Source organism: Thunnus maccoyii, chromosome 15 (assembly GCF_910596095.1).
Source record: "Thunnus maccoyii chromosome 15, fThuMac1.1, whole genome shotgun sequence".
In the NCBI taxonomy this organism is placed as follows: Eukaryota; Metazoa; Chordata; class Actinopteri; order Scombriformes; family Scombridae; genus Thunnus; species Thunnus maccoyii.
Window position 1 is genome coordinate 27,804,355 of NC_056547.1, and position 21,068 is coordinate 27,825,422.

At 39.0% G+C, this 21,068-nt stretch overlaps 1 protein-coding gene across 1 annotated transcript in view; it reads left to right on the forward strand.

Annotated features, from left to right (window-relative positions):
- Positions 1-4,136: 4,136 nt before the first annotated feature.
- The window catches only part of LOC121912520 (retinoic acid receptor beta-like), a 224,467-nt gene continuing 207,535 nt past the window's right edge, over positions 4,137-21,068 (forward strand). The window contains exons 1-4 of the mRNA XM_042434668.1: positions 4,137-4,157; positions 9,173-9,252; positions 11,559-11,634; positions 20,658-20,742. The gene's annotated coding sequence lies outside the window, so the exon portion shown is untranslated. The remainder of the gene's footprint in view (positions 4,158-9,172; positions 9,253-11,558; positions 11,635-20,657; positions 20,743-21,068) is intronic.

Sequence of the window (21,068 nt, forward strand, 5' to 3'; positions counted from 1 at the left end):
ACTCTAGGTCCTGCTGGTTGTGTGTGGATAGGTGACTTAGCCTGACTTGATTGTTGATGATTTAGCAAAAGTCTGGATTTTTTAGGACTTCAAAGATAGCTTAGAATGTATCTGGAGCCAACAACTCTATGTGCACTCCAGAACGACACATAGGAGTATTTTCTAATCTGGCACCTCTATCAGCAATAATTGGCAAGACATCATCTCTCTAGCTGTGCTTTCCAAAACCGTTACACATCACTGTTTAAAAATAATGATGTTTTATGATGTGACAACGCTGTGGTTAAGGTCTGGTTAGGCACAAAAAACATTTGTTTAGGTTTAAGGAAAGATCATAGTTTGGGTTAAAATGATCACTTTGTTAAGGTTAGAGAAACGTGGTGCGGCTTAAAGTTACTGCTTCCTTAATGTTAGGCCACCTTCAACTTCATGGCTACAATAATAACCATAGAGTTATTGTTAGGGAACATTTGTAGTTATGGCTTTTAAAAAACTGTCCCAACTTGCGGTTGGAAACAGGAAACAAACAGTGGTCTCACTGTGGCAAAGTCCACTGTTGGGTTAATGCCTCCATCCACCCCTCCTCCTCTGAATGAGGAAAACTGTCAACTTTATACACATCATCTGATCTGCACCACTGCTCCAGGTCATAATTTCTACGGCTGCTAGATGGCATTTGTCACTCAAACGTACCTAAAAGTCATTTTTGGGCAACTGACATTACAGCATTTTTCTTTTTTTTTTATGGTTGTTTTTCTTGAGCTGGAGCTGTTGTCATAGCAATAAGTCCTTAAACCCAAACCGTCCAGGCTTTGCTAATTCATTACCATGAACGCCCATGTATTGACTCATTTTCAGATGCATATTAATCACTTTATTATAGGTATGGTGAGAAATGTTGATATAATTATGATTTTACATGAGGACTTGCATGGTATAGAGAACTCAGTAAGGTTGGTTAATTTTCACAAGATAGGGTTAAATACCTATACATGTTAAGGTACACAACAAAATAAAAAAAAAAGACCAAATCCAAATCAATCAAAAATGAACCTTCAAGCTCAATCCAAATGTAGTTTAGGGTTTTACGAGATGTACTGAGTTGATCCTAAAGACTGGCATCGGGCCATATTTTAATGAATCGGTATCAATATCCAATCTTTTGATCACTTTTCTCTACTGTGTCTTGTCATCTTAGCCTGCTAGTCTTGCAAAACCACAGTTGGGCTCTGCAGTGCAGCATTCTGCTGCATATGCAAGTGAAAATGAGTCAACATGAAAAATTATTTGGGCGCAGCGTGAGTGACTCTGATTTCAGACTCTGAGGTTGGCAAAATGCACAGATTTGCTAAAAAAAAATTTTTGTAGACTATAAATATAAAAATCCATGTAGTTTATGTGCAGTGTGGAGCAATAATACATTATTGAGGAGGGAATTACAGTAATAGTATTACTTTTTGCAGTAATAAGTAGTGTAAGCGATGTCACTGTAGAAGTCAGGAATTACACCAGTGCCTTACAACAGTTACTTATCCCAGCCACTTTAGAAGGTGGACTTGTTTGCTGTCTTAAAGGGAAACTTCAGTATTTTTCTACCTGGACCCTATTTTCCCATCTTTTTGTATCTACAGTAAGTGATTAATGGGATCAACAATTTTTGAAATTGGTCCAGTACTGAACGAGAGCACTACAGCCTGCAGCTGTGAAATGGGCTGCAATGTAATCCAACGGTACAAGAGTTGAGTTGTTGTCGAAATCAGCTAAATATTCAGCCATCACTTTGAAAATCTAGATAACACATTTACACTTTCTGTATTCCAACTATGAATGGACAAAAGACAATTGATAGGCTGACGCATTGTGTTCTTGTACAAATAATCACTGAATATTCATTCAAGGTTCTCTTCAGCCTAGCACACTGGGAGATCCGCATTTGCAAACTTGAACTGGTTATTGCAATAAAACTCTCAAAGACAACTTGCTCTCTGTGAATTAATTTTTAAATTTCCTCAACATTTAACTGATTTTGAAAACAACTCAACTCTCACAAGATTCCAGAATGAGACTTCTCCTTGAGCAAGACATGGTACATAAACACAACAACAGACCAGATCAAGTGAGAGGTAAAGAAAAACTTTTTATCTTCTCTGTATGGTCGTTTCCATAATGTTATCAGGCACTTATAATAACAATCTGAGCCTGTCAGTGGCAAAAACAAGCACTTTTAGTGGATATATATTGACAGTGCGCCATTGTCCCATCAGATTACATTGCAGCCTGTTTTGCGGCTGCCGGCTGCAGTGTTCTCGCTCAACACTGGACCAATTTCTAAAACTGTTGTCCCCAGGAAAATAGGGTCCAGGTTGAAAAACACTGAGATTTCCCTTTTAGGACAATTCATGGCTGACGCATGTGTGGCCGCAAGTGATGGCATAGGTCCAAATGAGTCAGTTTTTCACTCCACCTTTGAGTGAGGCTGTTCAGAACAACTATAAACACATTCTATTTCTGATGTGGTCAGACAACACGTCGTAAGAACCAGTACCTCAAATTGCTTAAGCCTACATTCACACCTGGGATTTGGGGAGAAAGATTAACTTTTCTGGAGTTGTGCGTTCAGTCACTGGGACTAAGCTAGCTTTTAATGATCAATAAATATCTCCAAACTGTGGGCTGGCAGATAGCTAAACCATGTTGTCTTGTTTTTGTAGTTTTACACATGCAATTACACATTACATGTGTAAAATACCAGCCCCTTTTGGTGGAAATTAATGTAAAGAATAATTTAACTAATTACTGACATTGCTAAGTAATAATTAAAGTAATGTGATTTAATGTATGATACATAATCCATAATTGATTACATTTTCCAAGTGCCCTGTAAGACTGTACAATCAACAAAATATTGAGACAAAATATTTTCAAGTCAAGGTTCACACTTTTTCTGAAGGCCTTCTGTAGCAAGTGGAACTTGTTGAGTTGTCATCATGTGACCTACAAACTTGCGTGTGAACCCCTCTCTGGGGGTCTCTTCGTTGCCGACTTTGACACCGTCCCAGTCAGTGTTGTGACCAGTTATCCTGTGGTGAAGCTCCACATTTAGGTAACGTGATGCCACCTGATTCCATTTGTTAAGTAAGGTTTTGGGATACAGTCAATAGCGCCAGACAAAGCTAGTGAAATGTGTTTCCAAGGTCAAGAATGACTTGCTATGCTCAAATACCACACTAACTGTTCTTGCCTGCAAGGAGGTATATTTCAAAAATAAACACAGCATATAACCACTAAGTGAAATTTCTTTAGAAGCATTAATGAACGCACTGATGAGACAGAATGAGGGGGGTCTTGAGGAAGCGTCTCCTCTAGGTGTAAAATCCCGTCAGCATCGCTGTGTCTGCAGGAACTGAGCTGACTGCAATAATCAAAAACTCTTTCAGAGGAGTATGCTGTGCCATCGATGCCCATCACGCTGAAATATGAAAGACATTAGGCCTCACTTGCTGACTTCACATTCTTTAAAAAAAAGATGCAATCCTGTAAATATGTGCTGTGCGAAGAAAAAAAAAGGACAGAGGAATTTTACAGTGAAAAACAGATGAGCTGACAGTGACAGGTAAGTGTTTCAAACTGGTATTTGCCAAACAGGGAGGGGGCTGGGGGTCTCCATGCATGGACATTGATCAAAAGCAGAGCTGTAGCAAATCCTCCCCAGCAAATAGACTTTGTGTAATTATGTTGGTGATTGGAGCAGCGCTGCACCGAGGGAAGGAACATTTATCCTCTCCGCTCCTGGGAAACACACCAAAGTTGTCTTCTCCACTTTCAGTGAGAGTCAATAGATGGACAAATGACAGCATTTCCTGTCAAACGTTTCACATTAACAGTAGCTTGGAACTACAAGAACACATTTCTTACAGTACAAGCTGAATTGAACCTGGGATCACTGATAACCTGCCACAGTGGTAAAGATTGAGATCTTCATTCTTTATCTGAAGAGGTCAGCTGAGGATTTTTGTAGCAGATCCAGACTTGACACAAATGTAATTTGGTTTTTAGAGGGACTGTCAGGCAGGAATGAAAGTGCAAGATTTTCAAAGCCTCAGCAATTACAGATGTTTCAATTTTCCTCCTGTAAAGAACTGAACAGTGATTACCAGGTAAGTGGCAGGAGAATCTGTCTTCTTTGGATCCAGCATGAATCTCAATGTAATGACACAGATAATGTTAAAACGTAAAGTTAACTCTTCAATGAAATCCACAGAAAACTCTGTCTCCTAGAGATTACGTTTCTATACTATATAATTGCCACAGCAAATACATTCTGAAGGAAACAAAATGCCTTCCAGATTATGTTACGATAAATCTGGCAAGTTGCACAAATGTTGATACTGAACACATCAGTAAAATGTTCAGTGACAATATATGTCATGTTTTTCCACCAAAATATCTGATTTTGTAGTAAAATATCTGCTGATAGTAACTACAGCATTACTGTATGGTTATGTTCAGGCACTGATAGTAGTTGGTTAGGGTTAGGGAAAGATCATGGTCTTAGTTTAATATAGAAAGTCTGTAGTCACTTGAAGCACAAGACATGACATGTTAATGAACTTTTACCCCCTACCACCATCTTTCACCGACCTTAACTAAAGTGCTTTTGTTGCCTAAACATAACCACACACGACTCAGGATGCAAACTTCAGTCTCAACAAACAATTTAGTAGTATATAAATGTCATTTCCAGGTTGGCAGAGTTGTGAAAATAGGCAGAGATTGAAATTCTTTTTCCAGCTCTCTTTTTTCATTCTGAACACAAGTACTTTTATCATTTCTCATGTGTGCAACATGAATGAAAGAATGCTTTCGAGGAGAGACTGTCTGAAAGTGTTCGCCATTATGCCCATGCCCATTTCCCATGGATTAAGACTACAAAGACATGCAAAAGCCTCATAGCTCTTGGGGACAGATCAGTGGGATGCAGCCAGGAGGAGGCTAAGACAGCAATTTTTCCACTCTGACTTAGAGTGTGGCCATTCGGAAGAGGTATAAACAGTTTTGCCTTTAGACGTATTCAGAAGATTGAAGTTCATTTTTACACCAGGTTTTCACCAGAATAGCATTTGAGCCAACTAGAGGGGTATCTCAACTGACCACTCTACTGGCCATCTGGTGTAACATTAGGACAAAAGTTGTGCATTGCAGTAACCAATGCCTCTTCACCTAAAGTTAAAGTTTCTCATTGAAATTCACATTAAATCATGCATGGATGTACCTTGATCAGCATCAGCAAGTCATGGCTATCCTCAATCGGATTCTCCTGTAAATGAACATGTCTCTAATTCTTTGCACAGAGAGTTTGGACTGAGTCGTCAATATCTGAAAATCTTTCGACATTGTGATGTAGCATTGACAGACTGTTCACAATTAGACAGAACATACTATTAAAATGTAAAGGAACAGCAGGGGATTGTGTTGATGACACTTGTAAAAGTTGACATCAAGACCAACAACACAAATATCTATATAATTAGAAGATTTTTCATCTCCTATAGATTTATCTTCACTTAAATCTCATAGGGGTTATCTTTCCCCCAATTTGTGCCTCTCACACAATCATCATTTTTAACATTTGAGACTACTGATGATTACATGACATAACAGGTATAGGCCACCGTTGGTCTCAAAAATAAAACCCTGTAACCCTGCAGGTTACAACACTTATAGCTATTTTGAAGCTACTTGCAGATTCTTTGGACTATGTACTGTGATTACTAACTGAATTGTTATTTTGGTTGCTAGAGCCAGCAGACGGTTAGCTTAGCTTAGCTTAGCATAAAGACTGGAAATGTGGAAGCCATTAACCTAGCTCTGTCCAAAGGTTAAAAATCCTTCCTACAAGCATATCTTAAACTCACAATTTAACATATTAAATTTTGCTAGCAGGGTTAGTCTTTATGCTAAGAGCTAATCTTCTGCTGGCTTGTTCCTTCATATTTAGCAGAGAGACACAAGAGTGGCCATTTTTCTGTAGTTGTTTTCCATGAATGTAGCTAAGTAGCTAGCTATGTAGGAAGATTATGTGACCATTCTCAGTTAAAGCTCTGGCTGGTAGCCCCAGGAAATAACACTATATTCCCTTGCTCCTCTTGTGTTAAACACCATCATACATGAAAGTTTTATTATCAGGTTCATTTATCTACAGGTATATTAATCTTATTATTGTATATTATCTTATTCACAGTCATATTTTTATTGCATCATACGAAATGAGTAAGGAGAAATGTCACCTCCAGCTGTCATTGTTGCTTTGTTCACTGACATCTGCATTCATTCATACAATTCTGCTTCTGATAAAACAAAAGCACAAAACACTGGAGCACTAAGAAACAATGTTGTCTTTCCTTTCACACCACACAAAAAATCCTTATGTAAGACATGAGGTCAGCAGTGGATTTTCTTAAAACACAGCGAGCTTCGATCTGTTGATACGGGTCAACTCATCTGCATTTCTTTGCTCTTGTGTTTGCTGCTGTGGGTCCCCGGCACTGTGCGCTAACAGAGTGAGTGGGTGTGGGAGACTAATTGAGTGTCGGGGCTGTGTGAATAAAGCCACTCTGGTAATCGTCTGGCTCAGCAGCAAATGGGAGCGATAAGGAGCACTGAGTTGATATGGTGTCAAAAAGAGGAGTTTCCCAACCCTCTGCCGCGATCACTCTTTCCTTTCTCTGGCTGTCTGCAGAGGAGGGGAGAGATAATATCTTCAGGAAGAGGAATGCACACTCAGCCCTTAGTGCTGATAACAACATCATCTTTTGCCACTGAATGGGCTGCAAAGGGAGGAGGGGGGCGGCATAGAGTACATTAAGAAGTCAATGGCAAACACTACAATATCTGAGATGCTCTGTACAGCTGGAGAAGCAGCATGAGGCCCAGTGAAGGCCAAGGACCACGGCTACATACTGCGTATCTACTCTGTGTATCTACAGTATATCAATCTGTAATATTGAATGAGCTGCTGACTGCGTACAGGGTAAAGTTCATTTACGAAAAGGTTAGAACGTTAATATTGCCTTGTCTTATTAGTATGCTGTCTCTAGGCAACCTAGCTCATACTATATACATACTATTGACAGAATGTTTAGTGATTAGGAAGGCTGGAAAAAGAAGCAGAATAATGTTTGATTGGGCTTTCAGCCACAGCAGAGATGCTGGTTATATTGGGAGAAGGAAGTTGAAGCTGGAGCTGCTAGGCAAGAGGAAAAGAGGGAGGCCAAAGAGGAGGTTTATGAGGTTTTAAAACTATGTCAGTTGCTAAAGTTTGTGAAGGGATGGCTGTGGCTCAGGAGGTAGAGCAGATCGTCCACTAATTGGAAAATCGGCGGTTCGATCCCTGGCTCCTCCAGTCTGCATGTCAAAAAGTCCTTGGGCAAGATACTGAACCCCAAATTGCTCCCGATGGCTGTGCCGTTGGGATGTGTGTGTGTGTGTGTGTGTGTGTGTGAATGTGCATTAGATTAGGTCTTGATGAGCAGGTTGGCACCTTGCATGGCAGCCTCTGGTTGGACTAGAGAGTTGCTATGTAAGTGCAGTCCATTTAAAGCTCTGAAACACATTGACCACAAAAAGTCAAGACAATCTGGATCCTTATTTCTTAAGCCTCTTTCACACATAGTTCCTGGTAAATTACTGGGATAACCATTCTTGCACCGCTAGCGATTTTCACTATTTACACATGCAGCTGCATTGAGGAACATTTCCGCCTTGCGCTTTTTCACACATGCCATGGCAATGCTGGAATGGGTGGGGAAAGGGGTGAGTGGGGTGGTGGTCAGGTTGTGTGCGTAGCAGGTGTCAAAAGAGAGAGAGCGGGTGTGGGATGGTGGCTGCCAGACCAGAGCAGAGAGTATGGAGTTAACAGTATACTGTTGAGGTCAAATTAGTAAGAGAACGGTGTCACTCATAATGACAAACTCACAGTGAAGTATCACTAACTCAACAAGCAGAAGAGAGACATAAGATACATCCAAATGGCAAAGGCAGAGACAGACAGCAGATATTAATACGGGTAGATTATGACAAAAGTGATGCTTCTTTCATTGATACATGTCAGATCAAGCTGATCCAGTTCTGATTGATCAATAGGTTTCTCAGACTTCAGCTAAACTGGAGCTTTGTTGGCCATGCAACTCCAGCCTGGGCAATACAGTATATATACAGTATATTGTATAAGATCTTTAGTTGTCTGACTCACTTCTTTTCATAATATAGGACTCTAAATTACAACTTTGGCACCTATTATGGCCGTTTTTGTTGACACCATCAACTGATATGTGTTGACTGTGCCAAAACATCATCTGTCTGGGTTTTTAATATTAGGTGGAAAGTAGAAGGCAAATTTACTATTGTGTGTACCTATTTTCATATAGTAAAATGAAAATGTATTACATAAAATTCCTTCAGGGAAGTGCAGTTGTTGGTGGGAAAATGTTGCTGTGCAGTCTCTGTGATGTTCCAGTAACTAGGTCAGTGTATACTGGAGCTCTGTCTTCTTAAACTCATTGTGTTCTCTGGTGTCTAATGAGTGAAGTTACAGGTTATGAAAGGTTCATTTTTCCAAATGGTTTCTCATACAAGTGTTCATGAAATAGCATTTTTTAAAATGAGAAATATAAGAATGTTTAACTGAACATGCACATGAGAAGAGTCACAAACCAATCTCCAAAGACCTTATGGGAGCAGCACTGTAATCATAAGTATAACACAGGTAAACAAAATGTACAGGAACATTTTATGATTAAAACTAATTTAGATAATAACTCATTTAAATTCAACTGGAAAATCGTCTTTAGCTCACCAAAACATAAATAAGCACAAGACGATGTAACATAAAGAACAAATATGGTGACAAAACACCATCTAAGTGTGAAACACAGAACACTGGTGAAAACATAAAACAAAACACTATGAAAACATATTTGTTGGTCAGATTCTTACATTCAAAATGCTGATTGCATTTGGACAAAAAACTTTTTAGATGCAAAAAGGAAACAAGATGGGATTTTGTTTGTTTGTGAGCGTTAGGCAGAAAACAATTTTAAACAGGAAATGAGAATGGATTTAGGAAACAACTCATAGTTCCTCAGGAGATTTTTTTTACATGTTACCTGAACAGGTGGGTACAAGAGGGTGGAACCAAAGCAGACAGTGAAAAACATGGCCGACATTGCAGCCAGTGAATGTCTGGATAAGAAGGTGAGTGACTGGAGCAAAGATAAGTAGGTGCAGAATCTTAAACTTATAATGTTAGCTGGTGATGTTATAGACAAGGAAACTGTATGGTGTGTTGCTTGCTTTGATGAGGTAGCTGAAGATTCTTGATTGATGGGTTTGTTGGGTGGTTTCAGCAGAAAGCTGCTAATTATAGCTTAATGTTTTTAACTGATACAGACAGAGGTGAATGCTTTTTTTTTTGCTAAGATGAGGTAGATGAAGGAGGTTGTTTGGTTTATTTGGTGGCTCAGGCAGCCTGCTGGCTAAATCAATGTGTTGTTAGCATGCTGGTTAACTTATCATTCCAGTCAGTGTAAGATGTTATTAGCTGACTGTTGTTGGCTAGCATGTTCTTAGCTGATACTGTTAACTGGTAAAGGTGTAGAAAGCTTTGTTGCTTGCTATGGTGAAGTAGCTGAAGATGGTTGTTTGACTTGTTGCTTGCAGGATGAGCAACATTCTGCCAGTGATAGCACCATGCCAGATTAACTCAAAGTGTTTTTAGCTGCTCATTGTTGTTTGCTAGCATGCTGTTAGGTAGTGATATTACAGACACAAGTGACTATAGCTTGCTTCAAAGGGCTGTGTTGAGTGGGTAAATAGGGGGGTGATTCTGGGGCACTGTAACAGCCTTCAGTTTAATTAGTGGCTATATAGTACAACACTAGTGGAACTAGATAAACACTGATGATGATTGGACAACTGAGTGGGCCATGGTATTCAGATGAAGTTGCCTATGAAGCCAGTTAGTTTAGCCTAAGCAGATGCAATGTATACCGTATACAAGGCTGGGTCCAGCCGCTGACTATGTGCTCTTTGCTTGGGGGGAGGGTAGGATTCTATGATGATTTAAGGGTGCATTAGGTCAGAAAATGGTGTGGAAAAGTTTTCTGATATATCTGGCAGCTATTTGTAAAACAAGTGGAGCTAGATAAGCAGGGATGATGGCTGGATTACCTAGTGGGCCATGGTAGATGATACTGCCTATCAAGCCAATGGGGTCAGCGTAGATGTAAGGCCAGTTCAAGCTGCTGAGTATATGCTTGGGTGAGAAGATTCAAAGGCAGCTTAAAATGGTATTAGGTCAGGGCTAGAGAATGGTGTTTCCTGTCAGAGGGCTCAGTAAATTTAGGATGGCACAGCCTGTTACCCATTGCAGAGCCTAATGATGGGTTAAAACATCATTTAACATAAATACTGGGTTTCCATAGGAATGCTTACCCAACTTTTGGCACATTTCATTGTGTATCGAAAACCTCGGGTTGCTGGCCATGCCATGACTGACTGACTTACTTGAAAGCTGTTTAGATGTGTTCAGACAGAAAGTGAAATGATGTCTCTCCTCATGCATCAATGTGACCGCTGGACCATTTATATTCAGCCAAAACAGCCAATATACCAACCCTATGTTAGCTGCAGTTGTGCTTGTATGTTTGTGTTCAGTACAGCCTCTGACTGAACCCAGAACTCACCAGAATGTCTGGTTCTTTCTGTTATTTCTCTCTAGTCTCTCTTCTTTCCATACGTTTATGAAGCTGATTCTTAAATCCCCGGATACACACACAGAATTTTTTGCTCAGGTTGAGACATTTTCATCTCACGCAGACGTATCTGCGTGCAAATTTCCATTCCCTTGACTTTATACGCAATTGTGCTGCATCTAAAATTCACTTTGCATTCTGTTTGAACACACAGTAAGAAGTTGAGGCAGCAATGTGCAATATATATATATATATATATATAAATATATATATATTTATACATAACTTCAAAGTCCCCCTCCACTCAAAAATATGTTTTTCTCCTTGTTCCTTCAGCTGGATGTTTGAGCTTCACTGTGCAGAATAATGTATGTGCAAAGTTTGACACTAGGAGACTGTTTTCACATTCATCTGCTGAAACCGGAAAGTTTCTGTGTTCACCTTAAATCTGAGTTAAAGGAGCGTACCTGTGAGCATGATTTGTGACATCATAACAATTTTGGAGCCAATCCTGGACCAGCACACAACTTGCACAAGTGTGATGTGGAAACTTGAAGCCTCCAGTGCACAAACACTGAGAATGGACTTTACAGTGAAGTTGGAGACATCTTGTATCCAGCAGTTAAAAAAATGAACAATATTTGTATGTTCATAGATTCTGGATTTTTAATGAGGGAGAAGGAGTAGATGTTATTAGTAAAAGCAGAGTATTTTTATACAGTATATCTTCTAAAATGTCTGGCGGGGATCTTAACATTAAATTGCAATTGTGAATTGTAAATTACAACTTTAAATTCTCTTCTTTAGCTGCAGTGGTAATGCATGAGATCTAATGCATGACGTGGGACACATGGATTCATTTGTCAGATTATCATCCCTTCAGGTAAGTTTACAGCTGCTGATGATTAACACTGTGAGTTTGTTGCCATTTCTGCATTATGAACAGTTCAGTGCACATTAACTGCAAATAAATATAGAATCATTCAACTAAAACATATTGCAAGTAAATAGGTATAAATGTACAGAGGTGGTGTGATGGTTGCACTGAGGGCAGCTTTCATTGTCTTTCAACATGATTTAAGTCTTTTAAAGATTTTCATGTTATTCATAGATAAATGTTTGTTTGCAGTGTTGCATCTCAAACATACAGGTGATGTAAGCAATTAGTTTTTATAATAAACATCTAACAGCAGCAGATAGTTTAAATGGCTGAGTGAGTGTGAATACCGGTTGTGATGGCTAGTGGGCATGTGAACATGTACTGTATATGTATGAAAATGAAAACTTCTCATACCTACTGTTTTAAGGTTTGGATTGTATAAAAACAGTTGAAAAATAGTCAAATTGTGTATCTAGTTCTGTAATTAGTGACACTAAAGGTGACTAATGTGATTTACTCTAAATGAATCCATATTTCCAGCTGAGGCGCTCATTGCACCACCATAGAATGAAACTCTTTTGGGTGTAAAAATTGCAACAAGCAGCTTGAATCAGCAAATGATGCCATTCAAGTCTCTTTGATTCATCGCACATGGAACATCTCCACACGCTGGATGTGACATATATATATATAATAGCTGTGGACAGCTTACGTTGTTGACTCAATTCCTGTTGTACAAAAAGTGGTAACAGTGATTGACAATTATTTAATTAATTAAAGAAAAGCCGACTATGAGGTTTAATTTCTCCCCTAATTTAATATTTTTGAAATTGTGCTGTTTAAAATATATCTCTGGTCTCTGTTTGATCTTTAACCCCAACAATGTGTTTACTTTCCTGTATCCATAGCAACGTTTTTCCTCAAATTAAATGGTTCATGTCAATCCAGCCTCCAGCATCCCTGCTTGCCTTTGTTGGACACAAAGGTCAGAGGTCATGCAGCCTCTGCTTGCCACATCCCCCTGAACTGGAGGGATTCACTACCTTGTTGATCAGCGGTTTGGACATTTATCTGTTAAAACCATAAGAGACACAGCTGCATCGCAACCCGATCCCCCTTTCAAGTGTAGATTCAGAAAATATTATAGATTATAAATATGGAAAAATAAACATTTTTATACAGTTTAATTCAGTCACATATCACCACTGTAAAAGCCCTTTTGAAGTAGTTTGGTCTGTGTTTTTGTTTGGAGTGGAAAATAAATGATTGCAAACTCCATTCTAAGATCTGAATATTTCAAATTTCCTTGTTAATTGGAGAAGTGGACACCAAGCAGAACACCCTACAAGAAGTTGCATAAATCTTTACTTTTCAAGTCGGCATTCATCAAACATTTCGAGTAGCAATAAAATATAGACTTTTAACAATTGATAGATTTTTCACTCTCAATTAAATACAGATAGTAGGAAGAGGTAAACTGAGATTTTATTGAAATAAAATGTTGCTTGTTGCATCCCTTTTATGCCGAATTTTAAAGAACCCTTTAACGATTTAAAACGGCTTTTCAGCGCTTTTACCACGTTTTTTCTTGTAAGTAATGTTCCTATAAATTCCCCAAATTCATCTTACAGCTGTCCATACAGGACGGGGGAGGGGGGGACGGGGGGATTCTGTAGTGTGCCCCGCTGAAGTCATCAGTGAGGATGAACTGTGTTGTGTGGGTGAGCGCCACCTAAAAGCTGGTGTCATGTGGTTAACAGTGTCAGTTTAACGAGCGCTCCCATCACGCTGGGTTAGACCCCGTATTGCCATGTTGCGGTAGCGCGCCCGTTAGAAACAATAAAGCGCTCCGTCTGTGAGCAGCGGCTGCGCGCCGTCGGGTCGGGTACCCTGTGCCAAAAGGACTTCACCTCACCTCCCCAAGAGGAAATAACGGCTGCTCTCCACTCTGCTCGGCTGCTTTCAGGCAAAGGTTAAGCGGCTGAGGGCGAGGAGCGCCAACTAAAAACAAAGAGAGGATACACGTTTTAAATAAAGATGTCAAGAGCAGCTGCGGGATGCGGGTAAGTTAAGTCTGAACGAGCCAAAATTCTGTTCGTCTCGTCCTGCGGTGGATGTATGATGATGGACTCTTTGTGGCGGATGCATATCTTTTTGATGTGTGTGTATGTGAAATTAAAAAGCATCAGAAAAGTTGTGTGAAATGAGCTGCTGCTCATCCGGGCTGAGTCGTGGTCGGTGAAGTGGGTCAGGGAATGACGCGTGGCTGCTGCAAGGCACCTGACGCAGGGTTTGTTTTGGTGCGTCTGGAAGCGGCAACGCTTTGGATCGCGGACCCACAAACATGCAGCCAACTTGCAGCATCGTTGCCCCCCCAGTTTTTTTTTATGTGGTGGTGCTGATGATTCTGGCGCTGGATGATGCTTTTGCCCATCTCAGGGAGAATGTGGTGCGTTGGCGGAGCCAGTTTGGACCATGATGATGAAGATGATGGGTGTGAATGTGATGGCACTTACCTGTTGCAACCCATAGTGGACCACTGCAGTCCATCTAGCAAAGTGCAGGGATGCATTTGGGACATTTTTTAAAAATATATACATGCAAACACCATCCAGCATTTAATATAAAATAACACATCATCCCTGTGTGCACATTCACCTCTTTATTTGTTAGAAATGCTTTGCAAGTGTAGGTTTATGTGTTGGTTTTTATTAATAAAAAGTGATTGATGTTAAAGGAGAATTGGTTTTAATGCATACAGTACAGTAAATGCATTTATTCATAGCCAGGAGCAAAGACAACACTGACTTAATAGAAATACTTAATAGAGAAAAAATGTGTCTTAGAACCAGTAATGTAAGTTGATCCATCAACAGAGAGCATGATTAAAAAAAAACAAGACATTATTGTTTGAGCTGCCCCACTCCTCCTCCTCCTCCTCTTCCTCCTGCAGCCGGTGGGGTGTGAGCTTCTCTTCAGAGTACCTGAGAGTCAGCGAGAGGCTCCTCTCCTCCTGCAGGCTTTGGCAGTGCTTCTCCTTTTTGAAAGCTCATTTCCCATGCCTTTCATGCCTGCAGTTTAAACCCTTTGATGTTTCCTCGCTCTGAACCCTGTGCATTGAAACAGCTCTCGAGTATGTTAATGTTCTCTGATTGACTTATGAATCTTTTAATTAACCCACTTGTATGCGCACCGCAGCATTGTCCTCCGTGAAATGCCATCAAGGGAAACGAAGCCATGACAGAATGACATGCTGTCAATGGGAATTTCAAAGTCAATGGCAGTTTGTGCTTAAATGATAGCTGGTTTGATATTGTCTGCAACTTATTTCTGTGAGAAAGCCCAGATGAAAAAAAAAAAGTAGTGCTTTATACACTAGTGGATCTGGTGATTAAGACTTCAGCTACACTATGCAATATTAATGACTTTGGAAGATATCAAAGGATGAACCTCAGAGATGCAATAGCCTGAAGTAAGCCTACATTAATAATGTGCTTAATTCCATCAGCGATTCGAGTGTTTCTCCAACGCTTTCATGTTGAGCCTTGTGCCCAAATCAAAGCTTTTTAATTATTCCATACATTTTCATTTTCTCAGGATTTACATTACTCAGATGTGTGCCTGCTTTTCTTCTATTTCAAGTTATTTTTTTATCTCTTTTTTTTTTTCTTTTAGAGCTCAGTACGCAAGGAATTTTTGCACATAAAAATATTGGCTCCTTATATTTATCACTGTGGATTTTTCAAATGTGACTTTAATCATGACTAACACAATCTTACACTGCACCCTGCGTATGTGGAAGGTGCGTGTGGATGTGATCAGTCATGTGATTACCACTAACAGTCAGTAGGTGGCAAAATGCTCTCAGGGATGAAAAGAGATCTATCACGGCGCCGTGTGACATTCTGAAGGGCAGCTCACTGTAGTCGGGGATGCTCAGCTGAGTTTCAAAGACATCGCTGTTGCTTCTTTGTCTCATCTCATTTAAGTCTTCTGAGGATGAAACTCAGGCCTCTTTTAAAAAAAACAGATTCAGTACTTCAGCCTTATTACAGTGCTAGAAATTTCTTCAGTGCACTGTCAAAGAGTATAGGCTTCAAATGACTCAAGTGTGTTTGAGGGATAAGCGTTGAATTCTAATATGAGTGGTGTGCTCTGTATATCAGAGTGCACTGATGCTCTGTTTTTCAAGGCTGGATATCCAACTGGATAAAGCAAGCAGCTGCCCCAGGGTCCCAGACCCTCAAGGGCCCCGAAAGCCTGACGTTCGCTGTGCGTCAGCTGGTTTACAAATTTGACGAAACAATCTTCACTCAAGGTCCACTTACCGCTTAAAGTGAAGTTCACCTTTTTGAAAGTCCTAAAACCTGGACTGTTTGATACAGCTGAAAGCTCCAGAGCTACAGGATAAATGAACCTTGAGTGGAGTTTGTTTTTTTAGTTGCTGTTTCCAAGGTCAAGAATAAACTGTTAAAAGCTCAAATTATTTATTTAGGAAATTGCACCACTAAATTGCAATGTTACCATGACAAGTCCTGAATTATTTCCTAATCTGTCTTGTATGGAAGCCCTGTGTATCAAATCTAGTTCTGTTTTTTGTGTGTGTGTTTTGGTTTTTTTTGCTCTCACATGGTCCATATTTCTAAACTTCTGTTTATCTCTAGATAAGATAAACTTATGTTTAGGATAAGACTTATTGATTCCCCGGGGTGTAATTAACACATTAAAGTAGTACAAAAGCAGGATAAAAGGTGTACAAACACAAACAAAAAACTGACCAAGAAATTTCAAATAGAATAAACTTTTAAAAAGAAATGTGAGAAATGTAAATATATATAAATTTGAAGAAATACATGCATTATATACATGAAGATACATTAGACTATATAAATACATTGTGCAAATATTTTTGCAAATGTATATGTGCAGAAAATATAGTCCAGTCTTGCAACTCTGAGATGTTGACTTTTTAGAGTCTTACTGAGGTAACCAATCAGGTGCAGTGTATGTATACAGTATGTATACATGACACATACAGTATATGAACATTGATGCAGTATATAATATGAAAAATAATTAAGTAATATAAATAATGTAATATGATTTTACTACTTCTACTCCTAATAGTAATAATACACTGTATAATCTAACACAAAGTGCAGTTGTATTGTTGTTAATTGCCTCTTTCTATGTACAAAAATCAAGTTAATCAAATTGCACACAAAAAACCTGGAGCCAGGTAGAACTCCAGCATAGTATACTTTATGGGAAGTTGGAGGAAACAGCAGGGTGCTAAACATTGCTCAAAAGGTGAGAGGTGTGTGTGGGATATCAATAGTGACTCAACAACAACCTTTTTTGCCCAGGCCCCTCTAACTTATTATTGATATTTCAAATAATGTAATTAAACAATGAAGTCATATACATATTATTGATATAGTCATAAATCTGGTGACTTTCGATTTGCTTTGAGAAAACCAAAAATACTAGTAAGTAGACTTCGAGTTTAACCCTAACCCAAACCCATAAATTCAAAAATATGTTATAAAAAGTGTGTGTGTGTACAACAGTCAGTCATGTTGCAGTTTGGCAGTGCATACTAGCAGACAGACAACACATAATTACTTTGTTATTTTACTGTCACATTTGAATGCAAAGACTCTGCAACAGACAGTAACTTGCAATAAAAAATATTGTATTTTTGTCACAACATACCACACCTGATCATATTGGTTTAATCTGTTATTTAGTTTATTTTAAAGCAGGACATTTTAAAAGCATTCATTATTTTTGTGAATTCACTGTACTACCTATTACTGTTTTAAATATATGTGGTGAGTTGAGCATAGTGTTTAGGACTCAAAACACACAGTTTAGCACTTGATTCTGGACTTGAGACTTGAAATTTATCTGTGACTTGCACAACAATGACTTTGTCACGCCTCTGGTAACCAGTATGTGTAGCTTTTCAATGTGTTTGAATTCAGTGTTTCCTTCAGATTTTGCATACTTGTTAGAATGTAAAAGCCTCTTTAAAAACATGCCATAGACCATGATGGGAAAGTCAACGGCAAGTAATATTTGATTAAAATCACTAAAATCAGGTCTAACCTCATATACATATACATACACACACACACACACACACACACACACACACACACACACACACACACATATATATATATATATATATATATATATATATATATATATATATATATATATATATATATATATATATATATATATATATATATATATATATATATATATATATATATATATATATATATATATATACACACAATTCAGCTCTACAGTGTATGAACAGTATATCGTTTCCCTCAGTACTCTTACAATTATTTCCCCCTCCTGTCACTTCTGTATTAGTGTATTTGCTGAAGCAGCTCCCAGAATGTGCACTGAGGCTAACTGTCTGTGAGGGGGTGACAGCTCCAGCCTGCCCTGCAGAGAACCTCCACTGCTTAATATACTGCTTAATAAATACCACTGAGTACTTAACATGTTCCCTTCTACACATTTCAAGATGAAGGGGAGGAGCAGAGGTGTCAGGAAGCCAAATATCATGTCAGAAAGAGATTGACTGCAATTGCTTCTAATGATGAATACATAGTGCAGGCTACAAACAGCGGTACAGAGGAATGATTTGGAGACAATCCCATTCCCTGCATACCAGGATGGAAACCATGGCGATGTTTGTGCCTTGCTCTGGGGAATGGAACCCCAAACTCTGGCAGTGTATGCACAGACATTTTAGTTATGGACAGCCTGTACAACAGTAGTCTTGCAATCAAGTGGTTTTCTTCTTAAGCAGACAGCCAAGCATTGTTCAGTATGTAAGTAACAGAAGCTAAATGGCTAATTTGGCATGTTGTATCACTGCAGACAATTTAGATTTTTTCAACATATGATGAGTTAAGTGCTCACAGTGCTAGGTGCAACGAAGAGGTCAGTGTCCTCTTCAGGTCATAATGACTCAAGTGTAAGTTTTCCAAGGAAAATAATGAGGATTTCTGTGGACACAGACCCTTAGTGGCTTGCTCTAGATAGATAGATAGATAGATAGATAGATAGATAGATAGATAGATAGATAGATAGATAGATAGAGTGTAAAATCAACAATCCTATACAAAGCATGAATTCATCACAAACACAAGACAAATGACTTTATGAAAACATAAAGAAACACAAAGTTGGAACAACTAACCCCGGAAGTGTTATGCATCATTTATACTTCTGCATCAAAGTTGTGGTTACAACATGGTAAGTTGTAACCATGACATAGACAACATGGACGCCAAAAGACTCTGGCGAGTACTGTAATGCAGGAAATGAAAAGGCATAATGACAGAGGAAAAAGATGAGGCCAGTGGGATAATCAACATTTTCCTCAGAAATATAATAAAATTACTAAGAAAAATATAAAACTAAAATTACAATATATTAACTTACCATCCACTGAAAAATGAACTTCCATGGCCTCTGCCATTTCTGAAAGCGTCAATAACATGTCACAACTCATGAACTCAGAGCTCTAAGAGAATTTGCACTTCTGAAGTCATGAATACCACAAGAGTGGGGTGTTCATATGGAATGTTCTTGTGAACACGGTAAACACAACCCCATTTGAAGGCAGCAATAGACACGTAGAGGCTATGCAGGCTATTTGGATGCCAGAACTGCAGTTTGCTTGACTACAGAGAAAATCTACAGTCGATCAAGCAGCTCTTTGACGCTGCACTTGGGTACAGTGGTGTTTTGAGTTAAGGGTATAGTGTGTAGAATTTAGTGGCATGTAGCAGAGCGGACTTGGCAGAAATTTAATACAATATTATATAAGTATAATATATAAGAATAATCACCTGAAACTAAGAATCGTTGTGTTTTCGTTAGCTTACAATGAGCCCTTTATATCTACACAGGGAGCGGGTCTTCTTTCACGGAGCCCACCATGTTGCACTGCCATGCTTCTACAGTAGCCCAGAATGGACAAACCAAACACAGGTTCTAGGGACCACCATAGATTCTTCTACACACTTGGAAGGGGAGGGTAAGGGGAGGGGTATTCACTTGGTTGCAATCTGCAACATCACTGCTAGATGCCGCTAAACCCTACACACTGGTCCTTTAAATGCTAATGTCAGTATGCAATGACAACACTAAAATAATGATGTTTAGCAGGTATAATGTTTACCATACTCTTTATCTAGGTTTGGCGTGTTAGCATGCTAAATAACACTAGACACAAAGTAAGCAAACAATTGGACAATTCATTTTATTTTTGACCTGATGATGGCACTAGATGAAAGGTCACGGGATCACCAAAGTCAATAGGATACATCATCTAGAAACCATAGATGTCTGTACCAAATTTTATGCCAATCCATCTGGTCTGAATATGTTGAGATTCATCTAGCAAAACCATTCCCATTACACACAGGAAAAAACACAGTCCACATTAAAAGTAGGCTACTTATGTCACTGTAACTTCTCAATATCCATAAAACTCTTTCTTCTAAGGTCATTGCTCATCTTTCTAATTGTAATCTGTGCTGTGCAAAGACTTGTACAGTGTTCCCTCCTCTCTGTCCTGCTGTAATTACAGACATTTCTGAACTCGCCGCAACCCCTCCACTCACTCATGGTCTCGTCTCCTCTGTTGATCCAATACATTTAGCCTGCAAACATTTAGGACTTATGGGAAACGATGTTTGTTAAAGGGAGCTAAAAAACATAAATAATGAATAAACAACAGTATTAGAAGGTTTTTCAGAAAATTCCAATCCTTACCTAAACATATGAAGTGAGCCACACAACATACTGTTGAGAAAGGTACTGTTATTAGCAGAGTTACAAATGTCAATTTTTAATGAGGATTTCCTACTTCTAGAATGGAATCCAGAAGTTCTGGTTTGACTTCAGCTCTCTATGACACTTTGCACTGACACTATGACAGTGAATAGATAGAACCTACACAAAACTAAAGCTGTGTCCCATTTCAGGAGCCCTTTGAAGAAAGGACAGAAATGGGACTTTGATGTCCTGGCCATCGAAGGACTGAAGGCTTCAGGGTTGAACCTGCAGGGTGTAAGCATCATTTTAAATTCCCGTCTCGTACAGTACTTCACAATTAAACAATAACTGGCACTCAGTGGATTTTGGAATATGAAGGGCTGAGTGATACAGCGGGTATTTTCTCCAAATTTTGGCAAAAGACGGCCATATTTGTATAGGACACATTTGTAGGACAACAGATGGATTCGCTAAAACTGTGTTCCATTCTGGAAAATACCTGGATTTGTTTATACATACATTGTATTCATTTAGGTAACGTTAGCAAGCCTCTGATTTATTGCTGGCACTCGACTGTTGCTTTCACTGATTGAAATGAAACAAAGAAACTGGTTACTGAC